At 41.5% G+C, this 17,375-nt stretch overlaps 1 long non-coding RNA gene across 1 annotated transcript; it reads left to right on the forward strand.

Annotated features, from left to right (window-relative positions):
• Positions 1–12,322: 12,322 nt before the first annotated feature.
• Positions 12,323–15,536, forward strand: LOC131006654 (uncharacterized). Its single transcript, XR_009095686.1, has 2 exons — positions 12,323–13,032; positions 14,568–15,536. It is a non-coding gene; the product is annotated as an uncharacterized LOC131006654 (long non-coding RNA).
• Positions 15,537–17,375: the final 1,839 nt, after the last annotated feature.

The raw sequence follows: 17,375 nt of genomic DNA on the forward strand, positions 1-17,375 counted from the left end.
ATTTAATTTTCAAGGTTAAAATGTGGTCATTGCTTAGATATGATATCAAGTACAATGTACAACTCCCCGAGGAGTCCCTTCTTGATGATGATATGGTCTAGTTAAGGTGCCAACTATTAATTTCCTTTGTCAAAAGGTTAAGTTGACATGGATGGAAATTAAATGACTAGGTGAATAGTCTGGTTGAGGAGTTCGTGTGTAAACGTCCACACAACATGGCTTGCACATGGGATTCTTTGAGCGGTTGGAGGTTTCATTAATATTGTTTTATCAAAAGGTTACAATATTATTGTTACGAATTACGTGCTTCATGTTCTTACTTGTTTATTTGTTTACATTCAGATATGTCTATGTCTCCAATAATCTCTATTCTCGCCAACAATCCTCTCACCGGTTCTAATTATACAGAATGGAAACGCCACATTATGTACATTCTTGACGCTGAGGAGCACAATTTTGTGCTTACCACTCCACGTCCCGCGGCCCTAACTGATGAGTTGACTGATGCGGAACGTGAGGCGCATAAAAGGTGGCACAAGTCTAATAATATGGCCAAGTGCTATATTATGATGACTATATATGTCACAAACTTTGCAACTCCAGCATCAGGTCATGGTTGACGCGGCTGGCATCATGTTGAACCTCTCTGAGGTTTATGGGAAGTCCGAGAGATCTGCTCGCTTTAACATAATGAGAGAAATTTTAGCATGTAAGATGAGCGAGGGCAGTTCTGTACACGAGCATGTCATGAACATGATAAATCTTTTTGACAGGCTCGAGTTACTCGGAGGAGGTATCGAGGGCGAAGCCAAAGTCGATATCATCCTGAACACTCTCCTCAAATCCTTTGAGAACTTCCGTCTCAATGTCGTTATAAGCAAGGTCAACTATACTCTTAATGAGTTGTTGAATGCTCTAGTTACGGCAGAGGGAGTCTTGGGCAACAGGAAAGAAGTACTTGTCACTGCCAATGGATCTGCTTCTTCGTCGAAAGACGGGAAAAAGAAGCGCAAAGGTCCAAAGGGCAAAGGTGGCAAGGAAGCTAGTGGGAGTGGCAAAGCAGTCGGCCCTACTGGTGGCGTGAAGAAGCCAACTGGAAAGGGAAAGTGCTTCAAGTGCAGCAAGACTGGGCACTGGAAGAAAGATTGTCCAGTGCTCAAGGCAAAAGGACAAGGTACGTCACAAGTTCTAGTAACTGAGACATGTTTAGCTTCGTTTTCTACTCATTCATGGGTAGTGGATACGGGGGCAACTGATCATTTTTGTTACACCTTGTAGGGCTTCAGGCCGACAAGGGAGCTGGGAAGTGACGAGATCACCATCTCCATGGGCAATGCGTCAAAGGTCACAGTTGTTGCTATTGGAGAGTTATCTTTATGTTTTGGTGATGACATTTTAGTTTTGAGAGACGTTTTATATGTGCCGGAGTTTCGGCAGAACATTATTTCTGTTTCAAAATTGTTTTTGGATGGTTTCTCTATCATGAAAAATAACAGGATTATTTGTTCTGGAATTTTGAACAACTCTCTCTATACTATTACATGTCCTATTAATATTTCTGTCCATGTTGCATCTACATCACAAATCTGTCCAAATCCAAATAAAAGGAAATACTTCTCTCATGAACAATATACACATGCTTGGCACCTAAGGTTAGGCCACATCAATCTAAATAGGATCCAAAGGCTTGTGTCAAATGGAGTCTTGAAAGATTTTCAAGCTGTTCCATTTAGAACCTGTGAATCCTGTATAGAAGGAAAGATGACGGCAAGGCCTTTTAAGGCAAAGGGGAATAGGGCCTCGCTTGTGTTAGAATTGGTTCATTCTGACTTGTGTGGACCGATGTCCACAAGAGCTCGTGGAGGGTATGAGTATTTTGTCACTTTCATTGATGATTACTCAAGATATGGGTATATTTACCTACTTCAACGCAAGTCTGAATGCTTTGAGAAATTCAAAGAACTCAAGGCGGAAGTGGAGAAGAGAACGGGTAAATCTATCAAGTCATTGCGGTCTGATCGCGGTGGCGAATACCTCGGGAACGAGTTTATGCAATACTTGTCAGATTCTGGGATTACATCCCAATTGACTGCACCGAGTACTCCCCAACAGAATGGTGTAGTGGAGAGAAGAAACAGAACTCTTTTGGAAATGGTATGATCAATGATGAGTTATGCATCATTACCTATTTCGTTTTGGGGATATGCCTTGGAAACAACGGTTTACTTGCTGAATCTAGTACCGTCCAAATCGGTTCCTAAAACCCCTATCGAGTTATGGTCAGGGCGTCAGCCCAGCTTGAACCATATAAAGGTATGGGGTTGTCCTACATACGTGCTTGACAAGGAAGCGAAGAAATTGGAGCCTAGATGCGAAGTAATGTTGTTTATAGGATATCTTAAAGGAACGAAAGGTGGTTATTTCTATAATCCTAAGGATCAGAAAGTGGTTGTTAGCACCAACGCACGATTCTTGGAATAGGATTATATAGATAAACACAAGTCTAAGTCCGAAATTGTTCTTCAAGAAATCAAAGGCAATGGACAGGCGATTCCATCACCCCAGCCAAGTGTGGAAGTGAATGCACCACATGATACTGCACAAACCGTTGTCACAACTGTACCACCACCGCTGTGGGAGGGTTATAGTCCAACCCGATCGATTTATATTCTTGGGAGAATCTTCGGATCTTCTCCCTATTGATGAACAAAAGGATATCGACCCATAAAACTTTAGACAAGCAATGGAAGATGTAGATGCAGATTCTTGGTACGACACCATGGTTTCTGAAATAGAATCCATGACTGCTATGGATGTATACGAGAAAACTGAACTACCAGATGGCTTTTTAGCTATAGGTAGTAGGTGGGTATACAAGAGAAAAAGAGATTCGGATGGCGAAGTCGCAGCTTTTAAAGCTAGACTGGTGGCGAAAGGCTATACCCAGGAACATGGTATAGATTATGATGAAACCTTTTCGCCGGTTGCCATGATTAAGTCTATCCGAATACTCCTTGCCATAGAAGCCCACATGGACCTTGAGGTTTGGCAAATGGATGTCAAAACCGCTTTCTTAAACGGTTTCCTTGAAGAAGGAAGGGACATCTATATGCAGCAACCCGAAGGGTTTGTGAAGAAGGGCGAAGAGCATCTTGTATGGAAGCTGAAGAAGTCCATTTATGGACTTAAGCAAGCTTCGAGGTCATGGAACAAACGTTTTGATTAGGTCATTAAATCCTATGGATTTACTCGTTGTGAAAACGAAAGTTGCGTGTACCGTTTAGATGCCAATGGTGACGTGGTTTTCCTTGCACTTTATGTAGATGATATCCTCTTCATTGGCAACAATGTTGAGCTATTATCAGACATAAAGAAATGGTTGTCCGAACAGTTTCAAATGAAGGACTTAGGAGATGCAGCGTACATCCTAGGGATCAAGGTCGTTCGTGATCGCTAGAAAATGATGTTGAGCTTGTCTCAAGCGCCCTACATTGATACTGTGATTGCTCGTTTTAGCATGCAAACTGCCAAGAAAGGCTTGCTACCTTTCAGACATGGCATTCTTCTGTCTAAAGACATGTGTCCTAAGATGCCTAGTGAGGTTGAGGAAATGAGGAAGGTACCATATGCTTCCGCTGTAGGTAGCCTCATGTATACAATGCTTTGCACGAGACCTGATATTTGCTATGTCGTTGGCGTGGTTGCAAGATATCAGTCGAACCCTGGACCAGGACACTGGACTGCGGTAAAGCATATTCTCAAGTACCTGAAAAGGACTCAAGATTATAGGCTAGTTTACCAATTAGACAGTCTAACTCCTTTGGGTTATACCGATTCCGATTTCCAGGCTGACCGGGATGAGAAGAGATCTACCTCTGGCTATGTGTTTACCTTGGGAGGTGGATCCGTATCATGGCGGAGTGCAAAGCAAAAATCACAGCAGAGCTGCGCAGCCAGAGCAGAGTAGCGCAGCCAGAGCAGAGCTGCGCAATCAAGCAGAGCAGTGCAGACCAGAGCAGTGCAGCAAAGCTGCGCAGCCAGAGCAGCGCAGCAAGAGCTGGCCTTGCTAGAACCGAAGTTACCCGCTTCACCAACGAAGGACAACGTAGATGGATCAAATCAAGACTAAGGTGTATTAAGACATTGAAGGGCCTAAATCCAATTATTGAAGTTCATGGGCCTAAGGCCTTTAGGGCTCACTCTCACATCTATAAATAGAAGGTTAGCATTAGCATCAGGGGGATAGTTTATTTTGGGAGCAACACACTTGTCAAATGTAATTATCTCGAAACATAGTGGAAGAACTCGAAGATCTCCCGTGGACGTAGGTCTTAACGACCGAACCATGTAAATCCTGTCTCGATTATTGCTTTTTAGATTAAGCGTTGATTTCATGCTTCACCAACTGGCGCCGTCTGTGGGAAATGGGGGCTACGTCGTGAGGTCCGACGAACCTCTAAAAAAATGGGAAATTGAGGATGCTGGGTTACTGTTCATCGAGGAGGGGGTACTGTTCATCATTGTTCATCAGGGGTTCTTCCCCAATTGGGCATGGGTGACTACTGATAGCTGATTTGTGATGGGGGAAATTAATCATCCCCATTCACCGTTGAAGACAGATCTCACTTACCAGAAGAATGAAAAACAAGGAAATCGTTGGGTCAGTCCATTCTTCAAGAGGGGAAACCATCAAATTTCTCAAAAATCCACGACCGATACCCAACTTCGAAGGTTTATCAAAGCATTAAATCAGCTCCAATGTCGGTCTACCAGCTCTTTCGATTGGAAGCCGGCCGCCTACCGTCGTTCCTCTTTCATAGATCTAAATCAAATTTCTAGATTCGTCCAGGGGCAACGCGTTCACTGCTCCAATTACAGCAAAGGGGAAAACCCCCAAATTTTATACTCATACGTATTTCTCAACAATTTCGTACAAATCTTGATAAAGCCTGATATTTCTTTGTATTTCTTTGTATTTCAAATCAAATCTCCGGTAATTTTATGCAATCGAAATCCGGCGAGCATCGCTGCCAGTCTTGAGTTTCCATCGCAAGAAATTTCAAATTCCTCTTATTGGAATCCTGCATAGAAGCTCGGTAGCGCAGCCAGCGCCGCCTCTCGCCCTTGTCGCTGCTCGGCAGCGCAGCCAGCGCTGCCTCTCCCCCTTGTTGCCGCTCGGCAGCGCAGCCAGCGCCGTCTCTCTCCTTTGTTGCTGCTCGACAGCGCAGCCAGTGCAGCCTATCGCCTTTGTTGCTGCTCGGCAGCGCAGCCAGCGCTGCCTCTCTCCCTTGTTGCTGCTCGGTAGCGCAGCCAGCGCCACCTCTCGACCTTGTCGCTGCTCGGCAGCGCAGCCAGCGCCGGCTCTCCCGCTTGTTGCCGCTCGGCAGCGCAGCCAGCTCTGGCCGTCTCTCGCCCTCGTCGCTGCTCGACAGCGCAGCCAGCGCAGCCTATCGCCCTTGTCGCTGCTCGGCAGCGCAGCCAGCGCCGCCTCTCTCCTTTGTTGCTGCTCGGCAGCACAGCCAACGTCGCCTCTCTCCCTTGTTGCTGCTCGGTAGCGTAGCCAGCGCCGCCTCTCACCCTTGTCGCTGCTCGGCAGCGCAGCTAACGCCGCCTCTCCCCCTTGTTGCCGCTCGGCAGCGCAGCCAGCTCTGGCCGTCTCTCGCCTCTATTGTTACTCAGCCGCGCAGCCAACTCTAGCTCATCCTTATCTTTGTCTACTTGCTTTGGTTATAATTTTTGGGTTCGAATCTGTTTTTGAACTAATTTTGCTCTATTTTTACTTTATGCTTTACAAGGGTTATCAAGATGGGTATTTCCACACTTATATTTATTCACGAGAACTCTCGAATTAGTGGGCGGTACGCGACAGCGCTGACCAGAATTTCTGGGGATTGCCAGCTCTGCATTTATCCATAAGATGGGAGGGGACGTTGAGCAGCCCCGAAGTCAAGTTAATGGCAGCCCAGCATGTCGCTCCTGAAGGCACACTGGGTCGCTCCTGCAGGCACACAGCAAGATAACTCTATACTCTGGGAATCTCGCTTCGCACTCACGCATTAACTGTTGACGGCGATGCTTCGACATTGGCATTGAGGGGATTTATTATGTTTAAATCTGAATATATAAATTCTTCCAAACCTTAGAATTTCAAGATTTTCTGACTATCAGAATAGTGTTGATTTGTTCATTGGGTTCTCTGATTTGCTTGTCGGGTTTCATTTTTATATGATTTATCAATCAGGTCTTCCATCATATATCTTCTATAATAATGAGTTCACAGCCCTATCTTAAGGGGCACTCATATTTTGCTAACGTCTGTGCCTAAGAATCTTTACAGCACAGGACAAACATATTTTGAGGAAAACACTTGAACAAGTATGGTAATACCATACACATGGAAAGGTCACCTACTAACAAGTGGTGACTCAGGTACTTCGCAGAACTATAGTCCCTTACTACATGATCTTAGCTATTTCATCGAAGCATGAAAACATGATTGGGAACTAGGAAATGTTATACCTTAGCTTTTGGGCATAAGCATGACTTATATTATCTATGCTGAGATTCATGCAATAATAACTATGTCTTGGAAGCTGCACACCTTCTGCATATGTGCCTAGACTTGGAATATGAATTGACTAAGTACACGAAGCTGCACACCTTCTGCATATGTGCTAGGACCTGGAACATAATGTGAATAACATACTTTGGGACCATAGTCATAACAGCGCTGCCACTAGCATCACAAGCAGGAACACCAATCACAAGCATACACATAACATGTTTTGTTGAATCATGCACATGTTACTAAGGGAGGGAGTGGAGTATATACCACCATGTGTATTTTCTCGAAAAACTTAGCAGGATATTTGAGCCTTAACGGCAACTCAGCCGCGTAGCGGATATTAAAACCTTAAATGGTAACTTAGCCACGATCCAGAACTGTAAGCCTCAGAATATATCTGAGATTTCTCAGCGCAGTCAGGACGGGCTATCTCAGCCTGCGTAGCTATCAGCCTCAGAATGTATCCGAGCTTTCTCAGCGCAGTCAGGACGGGCTATCTCAGCCTGCGTAGTTATCAGCCTCAGAATGTATCTGAGCTTTCTCAGCGCAGTCAGGACGGGCTATCTCAGCCTGCGTAGCTATCAGCCTCAGAATGTATCTGAACTTTCTCAGCGCATTCAGGACGGGCTATCTCAGCCTGCGCAGCTATCAGCCTCAGAATGTATCCAAGCTTTCTCAGCGCAGTCAGGACAGGCTATCTCAGCCTGCCCAGCTATCTCAGGTATTTCAGTTATCTCAGCCTGCACAACCATCTCAGTTATTTCAGTTGTCTTGGTTGGTGGAACTATCTTAGTTATCTCAGTACAATCAGCGCTCAAATTATCAGCATAACTATCTTAGTCATCTCAGCACAACCAGTGTGGCTATTCCAGCGCAGTCAGTGTCATTGTATCAGCGCAGCTAGTGTGACTATCCCAGCGCAGCCAGTACGATTATCTCAGCGCAGCCAGTGTGGCTATCTCAGTGCAGTCAGTACGATTATCTCAGTGTAGTCAGTACGATTATCTCAGTGCAGCCAGTGTGGCTATCTCAGTGCAGTCAGTGCGATTTTATCAGCGCAACCAGTGCGGCTATCTCAATGCAGTCAGTGTGATCGTCTTGTTTAAGCTACCACAGATTACCTAAGTCACCTTCGGCGCAGATCGTCTAAAGTTATCTTAACTAAGGCATTAATTGCAAAACTTCGGGGCATTAATTGCAAAACTTCGGGGCATTAATTGCACGACGAGGGCATTAATTGCACAATTCAAGGCATTAATTGCACGACGAGGGCATTAATTACAAAATTCAATGCATTAATTGCACGATGAAGGCCTCAATGTCTATGCTCCGCGCAGAAACATCATAAGCCGCGAAAGTTAGACTGGGGATGAGCCTTAAGTGGCAACTCAGCCGCTCTGCGGATATTTGAGCCTTAAGTTAGTCATCATTGATGACATCCAAATAATCCGAAGGAAAAACTACTCTCTTTTATCTTAGTTCATTTGCAGCGCTAAAATAGTTAGTCAGCCTTGACCAAAGTGCAGAGTTGCTGCCTTGCTAGAGTGCAACACCACCAGCGTAGACCAGAGCATCGCAGCAGAGCTGCGCAGCCAGAGCAGAGCCGTGCAGACCAGAGCTGCGCAGCCAAAGCAACGCAGCCAGAGCAGCGCAGCAGAGCTGCGCAGCACAGCAGCGTAGCACAGCAGCGCAGCCAGAGCGCAGAGCTGGCCTTGCTAGAACCGGAGTTACCCGCTTCACCAACGAAGGACAACGTAGATGGGTCAAATCAAGACTAAGGTGTATTAAGACATTAAAGGGCCTGAATCCAATTATTGAAGTTCATGGGCCTAAGGCCTTTAGGGCTCACTCTCACATCTATAAATAGAAGGTTAGCATTAGCATCAGGGGGATAGTTTATTTTGGGAGCAACACACTTGTAAAATGTAATTATCTCGAAACATAGTGGAAGAACTCGAAGATCTCCCGTGGAAGTAAGTCTTAACGACCGAACCACGTAAATCCTATCTCGATTATTGCTTTTTATATTAGGCGTTGATTTCATGCTTCACCACATTGTATACTAAAAGTTTGCTTTAGTATAAGTGAGAGATTGTTGGATTTGTATACTGAAAGCAAGAACATTTTATGCTTGTATACAATGATTCCTATGTTCACTATTTTAATCTCCTATCTGTTTGTGTTCATGATTGCATATGTATGTTCTCTATCTCTATATAAGTAGATTATATGGTGTGTTGTAGATCACAGAAGACCATATAATTGGATTAACCTTAAGAGATATAATATGATCACAGCCGAGATGACTTTAGGATGAGTCATCGGTTTAGGCTGCGGTATAGATGGAAGTAGTTTGTCTTGACTACTTGTCTATACTGGTACGTCATAACGTATTGATAGGACCACAGTGAGATGTATTCTTCTATCTGACTTAAGTGAAGAATCAAGATCTCGGTGACTTAATAAAATCTTAATACTAATAAGATTTCAGATATATATGTTAATTCATGTATCACTTTGATTTACTATGAGTGAGAGTTATATAGTAACTTGAGTACTCTGTATCTTGGGTGATAGCGGTTAATATATGATATTGATTATCTGTATTAGTACCCGTATCCGATATAGGATAATGACATCCCCTTAAGGAGCTCAGTAATGTTTATTGCGCTAAACCCTGCAGGTTGATTAAGTTCAGGCGCAATAATAAGGTTTGAGTGGTACTGCTTAAGGATTACAAAGAGATTAATTAATTTAAGCTGTCAGAGCACTAATTAATTAATGGATGTTGGATATTTTAAATACGGGGATTTAATAAGTCTAAATACAAGCCCCGACTCATCATCGGCAATAAAGGGGTAAGTCAATATTGGTTCTCTAGTGGAATGAACTAATATTTATAAATTAATTATGATCTGGGCTGACCATAGATAATTAATTTATTTGAGGCCCATCTTTATTCCTTGTATCTGGTCCCTGGACTGGCCCAAAGTATCCTAGCCCTAGAAGAAGAGAAAAATGCCCCTTACACTAATTCTATGCCTACACGTATTTTATTCTTTATAAAATACAGCTGTCAGCTCTTAGGAAAATACACTGATAAAATATTAGGGTTTAGAGAGCTGTGGGGCGCAGGAAAATGTGTGGAGCTTTATTTCTCTCCTGGGACTTTCACAGTTCGTTTTCCATCCAACGGTGAAAGCTGAGCGGGATACAGTCCAGAAGGTCAGAGCTGGAGTCATTCGATTCTGCTATCAACAGCCTCTGCGTACAATTTACAAGTAAGTAATTCTGACTCCAACGTGCAACATTAAATTCATAGATGCATGTTTAAGGATTAATCGTTGTATGATAAATTAATAATAATCCAAGAAACGATCATCGGGCAGTTAGAGTATTAATTCAGTTTAATATTCCTTCATTCTCCTCCACTTCCCCCCAATTCCTTCAATCTATCGACCCGCAATTCCACTTTTTCATCACTTCCCACATGGAATTCCAAATTCATCCACCCTCGCCGCTCGCTCAAGTGCTCGTATTCGACTTCGCCGACGCCCTTCAATCCTCTCTCTCTCTCTCCCTCTCCGGCTCTCCCTCTCCCTCTTGCCACCCGTCCACCGCGCCGCGGCCACTCAATCTCCGGAAATCGCATCGGTAGCGCCGCACAGCCACCACCACCGCGACGCATAGCGGCAGCGGATCTCTGGTCGTGCTGGAATTGGAGGCACGGCTGTGGCACAATTCAGAGGTGAGGAATTGCTGGCGAAGCCTTTCTCTCTCTGAAATCAAATTCGAATGGGGGGAATTGCACAATTCAGAGGTTGAGCATGAAAGACAATTCAGACGTCGACACCGTGGGAGAGAGGGGTTGCGACGTCGGAGACGGTGATTGCGAGGGTTGGAAGCGGCGGAGAAGACGTGAGGTTGAGGAGTGGCGGGACGAGGGGGCGATGGTGCTCGGAGAGGACGAGGCGGCGGTAGCGACGGACGGCGCGGATGAGGTAACGGTGGCGGGGGCTGGAGATGGTGAATTTGGGGGAGAGGCGGATTGCTTGTGGGTGGGACTACAGGATTTGAATGTGAACGGGAAGAAGGAGTTTGAGCAGCAAATGGAGGTGTTGGGCCGCCTCTGCCACCCTAATTTGATCGGATTGAAGGGTTACTATTTCGCTAGGGATGAGAAATTGTTGGTTCATGAATTCATGCCTAATGGAAACTTGTTTTGGCTGCTTCATGGTAAGAAAATTTCACCTCTTTTGTTTTGGATTAGATGTGTTAGAAACTGCAAATTTCTTGGATTGTGTTGAAAAATGGCTTGTTGTCACATGGGCTCTGAATTCTGATTGACTATGTTTTGTTGTTGTTTCTTGTCTTTCAGTTTGTTCTTTATCTTAGATGCTTAAAGATTATGCTTGATTAGAGGAATAAGACTGTCATAGAAGGACGATTTGCATATTTCATCAAACTTTTGTTATAATCAAGTATCTTTAATTTGTGAGTGGATCTGGCAGATTAGGACGAGCAAGATGAAGGCGAAGAAATGACGCAGCAATGGAAAGATGACTGGGATTATTGGGTGTTTGGTTGTACATGAAACTTGATGAGTTGTGATGCTTGCTGCAGAAAATGTATGAGTTGATTTTGGGGTTTGTTTAGGGGCCAAAAGTCTTGCTTTTGTTTTGTTGGATTTTGAAGAATGTAAAAGTGTTTTATTATTTATTAATCTTGTCGGCTAAAGAATAAAGTATGAAGCTAAATTGGCATGTTATTGGACCTGAAATTTTGTATTCTGAAGCATATAATTCGGGTTCTTGAATTCACGATTAAATTTATGAATTCACAGCTTAATATTCTTGAATTCATGATCAGATTTCTGAATTCACAGCTTAATTTTTTTTAATTCACAACTTAATTTTCTTGAATTCAAGACAATATCTATGAATTCACAACTTAATATTTTTGAATCCACAACGAGCTCGATAAATTTACAACTTAATATTCTTGAATTGACAACCAGATTTATGAATTCACAATTAAAACTCGATTGAGAGTATTTTCTAATTATTTTATAATGGTGGTTAGTTAATTAATTAATTAATTACTTGGAACATTTTGGTTAATGTTCTTGAATTCACAGCCAGTTCGATGAATTCACAACTTAATATCCTTAAATTCACAACTAAATCTATGAATTCACAATTTAATGTTCTTGAATTCACAACTTAATGTTTTTAAATTCACAACTAGATTTAAGAATTCACAACCTGCAGGTCGATGAATTTGCAACTTAATGTTCTTGAATTCACAACTAGCTCGATGAATTCACAACTTAATATTCTTGAATTTACAACCAAATCTATAAATTCACAATCAAAATAAATTACAGTTTTAATTGTGAATTCAAACTTTAAAAACTCAAATTCGCAACTACTTGAATTCACAACCAAAATAAATTCTAGTTGTGAATTCGACTGATTGTGAATTCACAACCAACATAAATCTGGTTGTGAATTAAATTTTGGTTGTGAATTCGTTTGGTTGTGAATTCACAACCAAAAAATTCTGGTTATGAATTAAATTTTGGTTGTGAATTAAATTTTGGCTGTGAATTCGACTAGTTGTGAATTCACAAACAAAAAATTCTGGTTGTGAATTCGACTGGTTGTGAATTGCGGGATTTTTTAAATGGGTGATGTAAAGTGGACATTTTTTAAATTTTTAATGTGAAAGGGTATTTTGGTAATAGTGGTGTAACACCCCGCCTATTTATATTAAATTTAGAATTTTTTTGAACTTAGATTAAGATGATTTATGCCGGAGAAATGAAAACGAGTTTATTCCAACAAAATTATTTTCAAAAGCTTTTATAAAATTTAGTCTTTTGAATTTATGTGCATTGCATAAATTGAATTATATGAATGTGATTAATTCTATATGCTAATATTATTTTTAATACTACATGATTTAATTTAAGTCTAAGTTAGGCTTTAATTATTTTGAATGTGTTGAGCCTCGACAAATATTATTTTGGGCCCTAGTCTTAATTAAGCCTTCCTTGTTAATAATTAAGCCCAAAAAGAGAAGCCCAACCCACGCTTCCTAGCTGCCAAGTACAGCACCTCCATTTTTACTCCTTCACCCATCTCAACCATGCGCCCACTCTTTTGCACGCTTCCTACCATTTTTGACTCCTTCACCCATGCTTCCTATCAGCCACCCCACTCCATCTCATGTCAACCCAATCAACTTCAAAAGTCAAGATTTAGTCATGCTTGGCAGCCACCAACTCCCCTAATTTCAGCCCTCAAATATCTCTGCATAATTGAAGGAAACCCATCCTTTGCACTTTCACTAGCAACTCAAATATCCTTCAAATTACTCTCTCGTTCCAGCCTATCCATGGAGTTTCAAGTATACAACAAGAGACCACCATTCAAAGAACTCTTCCCCTACACAGACATCACAAGGTGTTTACCTCAATTTACTTTGCCTCTGTTTCAAGCACACACAGCTATCTCATTTGTACAGAACACCAACCAAGATTTCAATATTTTCATAACAAATTCACAAGCATGACAAATTATTTACATAAATGCATACAATCTGTATACATGTTTATTCATAGTCTGTGCATATATTTATAAATGAAAGCATGATTCATTGAAAGGAAAAGAAAAGAAAAGATCTTTATGAAAGAAGAGTCTTGAAGCTTTAACTTTTTGAACTTGCTGTGTCGAGGCTTGGTCGAGGCTTGACTGTTGTGTATGTGTGTCCTGTTGAGTATGTGCGGTATGTGTGTGAGTCGGTGGAGGGGCGGCGAAGTGGCGGCTTCCGCTGCTGCTCGCCGGAAACAGAGGGAGATGGACTGAGCTGGGGTTGCAGAGGGCTGGACTAGAGGTCAGGGGGCGGCGGTCAGCGGCGGTCCTCGCTGCTGTCGGCCGGAGGGAGCAGAGGGTAGGGGGATGGGCGACTGCTTCGATAGGATCAGCGGAGGGAGGCAGAGCTCGGCGGCCATGGCCGCTGCTGCTCGGCCACGGACGGAGGAGAGAGAGGGGATTGGCGACGGCGGCGGTGGCCTGATGCTCCTGCTGCCCGCCGATCCAGAGAGAACAGGGGGGCTGGAGTTGGTCGGTGGCGGCCATGGCTGTCCTGTGGTCGCCGGATTCGAGAAGGAGGAGGTGCCGCTGTTGCTCGGCCACTGTCAGAGAGAGCTGGTGGCGGCGGCTCGTCGCTGCTGCGCCTCCGGCGAGTCTCCGCGGCGGCGGGCTTCCGACGTGAAGAGAGAGAGAGGGAGGTGATGGGCGTCTGTTTGAGGGAGATAGTAGAGCAGAGGAGAGGGAGAGGGTTGTCGGGGGCGGCGGCGTGGCCGGCGACGCCTACCGCCGGAGGAGAGAAGAGGGCGAAGGGGGGAGGGTGCTGCTGCGCAGCTGCGTGTGTGTGTGCGTGTGTGTGTGTGTTTGTGTGTGTGTTTTAAAAAGAAGGAAGAAAAGGGTTAGGTGTTGGGCTATGTCATGGGCCAAATTATTTCTCTGCTGGGCCGAGTTTTATTTTAATTTGTTGGGCTGAGATTTGTCTTAAAGTGTTGGGCTGGGTTCTTTTATTTGCCAGGCCTGACTTTTATTAAATATTTGGACTGCACTAGTCTAATTAATTGGACTTCATACTTAAGTTCGATTAATTATTTTAATTTGCATGATAATATCATATTACTATTATGTGCATATTTTAAACAAATTACTTATTATATATTTAAGCATGTCATGAAATTGCATTAGCATTTTGCAATAAAAATATTTATGATTTAAATTGGTTTTCATTAAATACAATTAGTGAAGAAAATCGAGTAAGGATATTGTTGGTGTCCTTGACTCAAGAAAGTTAGTTTTCAATATTTATTTATTAAATTTTGAAACCCGGCGTGACGAATTATAGAATGTTAAGTATTTTCCCTAAGATATTAAGTTAGCATCACGAGACCTATTAAGAATAGAATTTCTTGTAGGCTTTGTGACCAGGGGGATTAGCGCTGCTTTCCCAAGACAGGTTTTTATGTGTATGATCTTCAGGCTTTGCCTATCCAGGTGGGCTTACTTTCCAAATGTATAAAGTATGATTGAGTTATTAAGCTCTAAATGTTTCAATGAAATGCAAATTGTTTATTCTATTAAATGCAAACTGTTTATCCAATAAAATATTTTGTGCACTCTGCTCCGTTTAAGGCTCGCAACAATGAATCGATCGAGGTTCTCTCTTGACCTAACACGTTATTTGAGAATTGTGTACACCTATTAGCTGACCTGGTGGGTTGATCTCCATCGGGCACTAATCATGTATGAGGCGTTATAAGGGTGCTCGATGGGATGTGTTCCGGAGCATTGGGTCCCTAATGGGAACTTGGCTGGGTTACGCCCTCAGTCCAAGTAAAGCAGGAGTAATGGATCCGTCGGTGGCTAAAAGGTCCGGGATCACAGCGAGTAACGGAAAGGGAGTGTGACATGTGCGCACAAATGAAAGAAAATATTTTAACATGCTTAGAAGTTATTTCATTTTAAAACCTTCTAAGTTATGTAAATTATGATTGGATAAACTGCCTTTAAGAAAATATGAAATGTTTATGAAAATGCATGCCCACTAAGTACATTAGTACTTAGCCCAAAAATACTTTCAAATGTTTTCAGGTTGGCTGGCCGGTGCTGACGGGACGGAGCTGAGACTAGAGATAAATTCCTATGTTAGACTTCCGCTGTAGCAATTACTCTTATACATCTTTTGTTTTCTCAACTTAAGATGACTTCATTTGAGCTTCAATTTAAAATTTATAGTTTTATGTTAATGAACGTCGGTTGTCAGAAGCATGAAACAAAACTTGTGATCCAAAGGGGCCTAGCCTGACTTTCTATCCTATTTCGGGTTTTAACAAGGTATTTCCCTTGTTTATTTCTATGAATTATTCACACCTCGATTATATTTATTCCTTCAAGAATTGGGGTGTGACAAGTGGCCATTTTTTAATATTTTTATCTTAGTGGACAATTTTTAATTTTACAATACGAAAGTGGCCATTTTAAAAATTCACTCTAAAAAAAATCTCATATTGTGTTAGTGGTCATCATAATTTTATTTTCTTATTTTTAATATAATTATTTCTATATGATATTTATAAAATTTAATATTATACTCACTCAGTTGATAATATTATTGTTATACATTACTTAAAGAGTATCAATAATGATTCCATAATTCTCTGTGTTGTGATTCAAACCACGAACTTATTTATTAAATGAGAAGCATCTTACTTATCAACATGTGTTTCATTGTCATAAATGATGATATTTTGATATTACATAATTTTTTTTAAAGTAGTATAAAATATGTCTCGTCCGCGCATCGCACGAGAGGGCGTATTAGTTATTTGAAAATTATACATTGAAAATTTCAGAATTTTCTATTCTCATTTTTCTAGAATTTAAAACCTCAAGTCGATTTTCATGATAATTCACTCATTGAAAACTTAAATAAAGAATACAATTGGAATCTTACATTGATTTTTCATTAGATTTCACAAATTGAAAACTCAAATAAAATATTACTCTACATTTTATACACCTAAGTAAAGGTATTCAGTGTGGATCTCACGTCAATTCTTCATGAAACTTCAACAATTCAGTACCTAAAAAAGGTTATAATTTATCCATATAATGTATAAAATTGTTTCTTTACTTCAATATGAATGGGACAACTAATGTTTTATTCAATTTAATTTGAACGAATAAATAATTCAAAATAAATAGTACTATACGTTCAGATTTTATTGAAATGGACAATCAATTATTTTAACAACTTATACTTAATTGATTAGATATTTTATAAATTTAAACAAACTTTGGTAATTAGCGAGTATTACTATATGATAGGGTTGACAAATAGTGCGGGTCATATTGCTATCACGTCGACCTGATAATGATCCGATTTGTTAAGATCAAACCTGAACCTAACCTTTTAAATATATGCTCGAACTGAACACAAATTCGATGTGAATTGTCCAAACTTTAATTGACACTACATGAACACAAATATAAGTCGATATCTACTGTGTTGACACGAAAAAATAATGACACTTTCAGTACACAATACAATAAAAATCTAAATACACACGCACAACACGACGACGAAATGAAAATAATAAAATCTATAGTAGCAAACTATAACAATGCATAATCTATTATTTTACACAAAAATTGGTTTCAAATCTAATGAAAATACCAATTATTTTTGGAACATATTCAATGCAACAGAGCATAAAATTTTCAAATGGAGATTAGTTTGAGGGAACAAAATATAAGATAATAATATATTATATATATTTAAGTTAACAAGCGACATGTATCGAAATCGTATCTAACTTGAATCTGACACGATAATTTTTTGTCGTTATCAGTCAATAACCCTACTCCCCCTCATGACCGTGTCACTTACGCCTCCATGCTTACGAAGAATACCGCTCGGCCTGCCGATGTGCTTACCCATTATTTCACTGTGATGAAACCATCGATCGTTGTAGATAAACCTTGGCTGATTATCTCGCCCCAGTTTCATAAGCGTCAAGTTTGGAAATTTGAATATATCTTGGACAGACCGTTCATTTTGCACAAGGGTGATAACCCTAGGTACGTCGAGTATTTACGTGTGGAGCTTACTGCTATATGGAAGAAATTTGAGCTATGGCATATCGCCCCTCTCGGAAGGGGATACTTCACGCTGCATTTCTCGGCTGCTGCGGACTCTGCAGCGGCCCTCGCCAAAACCTCTT

Source organism: Salvia miltiorrhiza, chromosome 1 (genome assembly GCF_028751815.1).
Source record: "Salvia miltiorrhiza cultivar Shanhuang (shh) chromosome 1, IMPLAD_Smil_shh, whole genome shotgun sequence".
NCBI lineage: Eukaryota > Viridiplantae > Streptophyta > Magnoliopsida > Lamiales > Lamiaceae > Salvia > Salvia miltiorrhiza.